Source organism: Vulpes vulpes, chromosome 3 (assembly GCF_048418805.1).
Source record: "Vulpes vulpes isolate BD-2025 chromosome 3, VulVul3, whole genome shotgun sequence".
In the NCBI taxonomy this organism is placed as follows: Eukaryota; Metazoa; Chordata; class Mammalia; order Carnivora; family Canidae; genus Vulpes; species Vulpes vulpes.
In genome coordinates, this window is record NC_132782.1 from 122594271 (window position 1) to 122600936 (window position 6666).

Genomic DNA, 6666 nt, shown 5'->3' on the forward strand with positions numbered 1-6666 from the left:
CCATATCACCACCCTGAGATCACAACCTGAACCAAAACCAAGAGCCAGGTGTTCAACTGACTGTGTCACACAGACGCCCCAGATGTACTTTTGCTTAGTTTTACTCCTATGAGTTGTTTTCATTTATACTTACAAATGTATTAGGCACCTAAATGAATGCATATTCACTAGTGTTCTTTTTTTTTTTTTTCAACTAATTGGAATAGATTTGTCCCATTTCAGGGTTCCCTTGATGTTTTAAGATTATCCTATTACTGATCTCAGCAAGAGGTACAAATTCATTTCACTATTTTACATTTCTACCAGAAAATTATGAGAGTTCCAGCTGCTCCACAGCATTGTTAGCAGTTGTTACTGTTTCTAATTTAATCCAGATTGATGAGTTTGTTTTGTACTTTTGGGTTATTATTTGATTTTTGTGAATGATTAATGATATTAAGAAACATTTTGTATTCTTTTGGGCTTTAATTTAGATCCTCCATAGTTTATTTTTTAGTAAACCTATATATAGGTTTACTTGATGCAAGTTTTTCTTTTTTAAAGAAAAACAAGATATGTATAGTGAAAATATTTTCTCAGTCAGTGATTTACCTTTTTAGTATCTTACTGGTGCCTTTTAGTGGACAGTCCTTTATACTTTTTGTACTGATTTATCAGTGTGCCTTTTATTGTCTGTGCTTATTGTTTCATGGTGAAGAAAAATCTGCATGGGGCCCCTGGATGGTACAGTTGGTTGAGTCACTGACTCTTGATTTTGGCTCAGGACGTCATCTCAGGGTCACGAGACTAAGCCCTGTCTTAGGCTCTGTGCTCAGCGCAAAGTCAGCTTGAAATTCTCTTTCTGTCCCTCTCCCTCTGCCCCTCCCCACTGTGTTTTCTCTCTTTCTAAAATAAATAGATAAATCTTTTTAAAAACATGTATATATATATATGAAGCTATTTTCCTATAATTTTTATGGAAGCTATATATTTTACTTTTCACATTTAGATCAATGAACTATCTGGATTTTTTTTTTTTTTTGTATGATGTGAAGTAATGATCAAAATGGATTTTTTCTCTCATATGTACACACCCATGGATGGAGTCTGATTTGTTGAAAAGACCATCACTTTCCAAATTCACTGCTCTTTCATCTATTTTGTAGTCAGATGGCCTTTGTGGAGGTGTTTTTTTGATTCTCAATTCTGCACAAGTAGTCTATCTATCCTTGAATGAATGTCATACAGTTTCAATTTCTATACTTTATAATAATTAATATTTTCAAGTGCAAGTCCTTCACTGTTCATTGTCTTAGAATTTTCAAAGCCTCTTTCAATTTTAAATTTTCTTTTAAATTCTAGAATCATCTTATTTCCAATGCCCCATTCCTACACCAAGAAAAACAAAAGAACAACCTTGTGGTATCATGATGGAGATTGCAATGAATCTCAAGATCAGTTTGAGAAGAATTAGCATTTTAACAATTTTAAATCACCCAAAACAGCAATTTGGTATCCTTAATTTATTTTTCTCGAATATCTTTTATTATACATATTCATAGGTATTTGATCTTTTTTTCATCTTACAAGGGATTTTTTTAAAACTTTTATTTATTAAGGTATGATTTATAGACAGAAAATTCACCCTTTTTAGATATACACTTTGATGAGTTGAGACAAATGTATAAAATTATGTGATAACTAGCTCAATTGAGATATAGAATAGTTCCATCACATGAAAAAAACTTTATTTGTATCACTCTATGGTTAACCCTACTCTTTGTTCTTAGCCCACGATAATCCCTGACCTAACCCCTATTCTGTAGTTTTGCCTTTCCCAGAATGTCATGTAAGTAAACTCATACGGTATATGGTCTTTGGTGTCTGACTTCTTCCACTGAACATGATGCTTGTATCAGAAATTTTTTCCTTTATAATGCTCAATAGTATTCTATTGTATGAAAACAATTTGCATGTCCATTCATCGGTTAATGAATGTTTGAGTTGTTTGCAGTTTTGAGCTATTATCTGTAAAGCTTGCATAAACATCCATGTGGACATATGCTTTCTTTCTCTTGTACCATATGGTAAGTGTATGTTTAACTTTATAAGAAACTGCCAAGAAGTTTTTTGAAGTCACTATATACCCTTTTGCATTCCCATCAGCATGTGAGTTGAGCTCTTCAGCTGATGTGCTTCTTTGCCAACATTTTGTCTCCTGGTTGCTGTTGTTTTTAAAATTTTTAACCATTGTTCTAAGAGCACAGTACATCTGGCTGTGGTCTTAACTTACTATACCTAAAGACTAGATATTGAACACCTTTTCTTATTGTTATTTGCCATCTATATCTCTTCTTTGATAAAGTTTCTGTGCAAATCTATTGACCCCTTTTTTTTTACTGGATTGTTTTTCATCTTACTAATAACTTACAAGCATCCTTTATATACTTTGTATATAAATTATTTAACGGATATATGTCTTATGACTGCAGGTTCACAGCTTGGTTAGCAGAGTTTAGGGTGGATTTTAGCTTCCAATTACTCCATCAGCCAGATTTAACTGTGCAGGGAACATCCTGCAAAATGTATACAGCAGCCATTGGATATTTTTAGAAAAGTAACTTTATAAGTTTATGATACTGTTCATTTCTCTTTAATCTACTATATCCTGAAAAGCAGTGTGGGCATTTTTTTTGTCTTTGTTTTAATTTTAATTGAAGAGAGGGAGTTTATGAATGAGAGAACAGATTTCAGTGATAGGAGAGTACACATGATACCAGGGTTAGAAGGCAGCAAATTTACAAAGAACTCTTAGGTTTTCATAAGAATGGATTAGTGGATTTGGGCCAGTTAATAGTTACAATTCTAAGGAGGTACATCATTGGGATTGTTTCTGTTTCATTACAAAAATATGTATATTGTTATGTAAATCTTCTCTGTATGAGACATATTAAGCATTTTCCTGGTAATCACATGTTCAGTTTAATGACAGTGATTTAAACCAAAAACATGAAGCTTTAAATATGATAATATACCATTTTTATATAAGTATAAGGTCACTTGAAAATTATTCCTTTTAATACTAATTATACAAATATATCCCATAAAAACGTGTCTCATATTTTTCTTCTTTTAAATTTGTACTACTATTTGGCCGAGCAGAAATTTTAAAATAAATTGTTAATGTTCATTTTCTTTTACTTTATAACTAATCTATATAATACTTTTTTTTTGACCACCTAACTAAGATCCTTGCTAGAATGTCTTCTCCACCGCACCCCAACCCCAGGACTCATTAGCTATTTCAGAAAAATAAAACATGGTAGAGCAGCTTAATAGAAGTATAACAATCATGATTTATGAGTTCTGTAATTCATGTCAAGCTAATAGCAAATGGTATATTTTTATTTCTGTATGTACTCACATACTGTATACTATATTTAATAACAAAATAAAAGATAAAGTGTTTATTTAAATATAAACAGGTACTCACACATATTCTGGGTAATGATCTTTTAACCCTATGTTACCCTCTGACCAGGGCTGAAATATACACTGAATTTCAATTAAATTTTAATCTCAGATAAATACATTAACATGTGTGTATATATATATGTGTGTGTGTGTATGTGTATAAATACACATACACACATCCATGCAATGTTTAGGACATATATGTAGTACAAGCTCTCCTCTAGGCTTGAATCAACTCCAGACACATTGGACCATCAACTGTTCCTTAATATCATAGGTCTTACTGAATCCCAAATTTGGTTGCTTATTTCTCAAAAGGCCAATACGCAGAGATGACTATTGATTAGAAAAGGAATTTGAACTTTATTCAGAAGGCTCGCAATCTGGGGAGAAGATAGGTTTCGTCTAAAAGCCAGCTCCAAGTTTTCTGCTTAGCCAAGGGGGTTCTAAAGGGACAGGGTGTTGTTAATCAGTGAGGGGCAGAGCGGCCTGTGACCCTTCCGGATTCCATGTAGATTTAGTGGTGCCTATTCAGTTTTCAGTGCTTGCAGTGGTGCAAGAGGTCTAATTCCTGTTCTGTGACATGTGAGAGAAAAGAAATGTTCTCCTAAAAAGAAATGTCAGATTTATAAATACACAAGCAGAGTTAATAAATCTATAAATACACAAGCAGACTTAATAAATCAAGCATGTAAACTTAAGTACATCTATTAAAGATCCCAGGCTAGTTATGAAGCAAGGCAGCCTCACAGGCACATGTACCTTAAAGCCTTGTCACCTTTTCTGATATACTGAATGTTCTTTACCAGAATCCACTTTTACTTTCTTCCAATCTCTACTCCACCACTTTCTCAGTGTGAGACCTGTTTTCACCGTGTTATTTACAACTGCATCCCCTACCCCTCATCTTGCTCTACCTTTTTGTTTTTTCATGATACTTATCAAAAACTTCTTATAATTATTTTATTTCCTGTTTATTGAATATCTGTCCTTGCCATAATGTGAGATCTATGAAGGCAGAGATTTTTCTGTTTTGTCTGTGACTATAGCCCAAACATTTAGGCCCATAAGAGACACCAATAAACATTTTTTAAATAAATTAATGAGTGCACAAATAATGATCTAAACACTTAGAGAAAAAAGGTTTGCTCCTTTTGATTGGAGATATGTAGATCTGCATGATGCATAGAAAAATTATTACTAATCTACTAAAGTAACATCAAGAATATTTCCATGAGGGATCCCTGCGGGGCGCAGCGGTTTGGCGCCTGCCTTTGGCCCAGGGCGCGATCCTGGAGATCCGGGGTCGAATCCCACGTCGGGCTCCCGGTGCATGGAGCCTGCTTCTCCCTCTGCCTATGTCTCTGCCTCTCTCTCTCACTGTGTTCCTATCATAAATAAATAAAAATTAAAAAAAAGAATATTTCCATGAATATTTATTTGAATGCCATTCTGATATTTTTATTTTTAAGCTTGGGTCATAACTCAGCTTATTTTTCCACAGCTGCATTTTTTTAAATTAGTTCAAAAATATTCTGAGAAAGCTTTTCTCATTTTAGTGACAATACATATATGAATAAAGTTTGTAATGACCTGGGAATATTTTGCAAGGTATATAGTATTAATTGCCTATGAACTATTTTATATGGTGGTCTCTTAAACACCAATACTAGGCCACCTATTAAGCGATCCATCAACATGTTACTTTGCTTCTATATATCATTTTACCTCCCTTTTATTGAAACCATAAAGATTTTGAGGATCTTCACTGTATTCCACATGAAAAATATGTAATTATAAGTACTAGTGTTAGGAATAGTTTAGCTGCTTCTGACAAGTATGGCATTAAAAACCTTAGGACAATGTTGAATCATATAAATGAGCATATTTTCCTTTGCCCTGGTTGCTAAAAGCTCAGACAAATTTATGCCATGATGCGGACATTGGGCTAACATAGTAAGCTCTCTGATCCCAACTTCTTAATTCTTTTTTTAGTATTTTTATGTTTTCTTGATTTCTCATTTAGTCTTAAGATCTTATAGATGTAAATGCATTTTTTAAGCTATGTTCAGGGTTTTTAAGGGAAAAAAGAAGGACATGACTAAACAAATGAAATTAAAGGAAGAGTATCATTTCATCTAGCATTTTCCCTAGGAGCTACCTGCACAACCTGACTGTATATAAGATGTCATCTCTGGCAGACCCATTTGTCCCCACTTATTCCTTAATGTTGTACCACAACTTTACACAGGGACTACATGCAACCCCATCAGATATAGCAATTATCATAAAATCAGTCTACATAATTCTAAAAATGGATATAAAATTTGAAAATCCCAAAGCACAGCTATCAGTTTCTACAATTTCAAACCTATTACTGGTTATGTAGCTGGTATTCCCATGCAGTGGTTGAGTTTCAAACTATACTCAGTAATCCTAGTGCCTTAAGAGGCATGACTCTTCAATCATTTTATTTCCCATCCAGGCTTCTTATACTCTTATGGATGATATTTATTCAAGAAATAGCTATTTAGCTACTATTAAAACCCTCCATCATTCTAAGCCATTTAGACATGAATTGGTCAAATCTTCAGTTCTCCAATTTTGTCTTCACTTCTGTTTGACATTTTTCTTACAAGTAATAATGCCTTATTTTTTATTCACTCTCCTTTTCCTGACCAGAACCGATGAAATTAAACATCTGAAAGTCAGCAATACTAAGGATTTTGTAAACCCACAAGACACATTTTATTTTCAATTTTGTAATTAAGACAGATTTTCACCCTGAGATTTAAATTGTATGACTCAGATAAAAAGAAAATTTCTCATTTTTAGTAAAAAATGTGTGACCCCAAACCATAAATCATACTTATGGTGCTTAATTTACAAGACCATCATCATTTTTCCTTCACTTTTAGAAAGCATATCTAGCAAAGAAGTTAAACATTATAGCTTTCTGTGTATTTGTGAAAGGGTTTATGTCCATTAAACTCTGGGTAAGAAGTACATAATAAATATTTTTAAAATCTAAACTTTTAAAATGTCAAACCACAGGTTAAGTTGTTAAATAATTTTCTACTCAACCCATTACAAAATAACAACTATAATTTTTTATTCTGAGCATTTCCACTCAATTTTCTCTTACCACATACCACATCAAAAATCTAATTACTCATTGGGTATCAGAAACCACTAGCTCGTCTAGAGAAAATG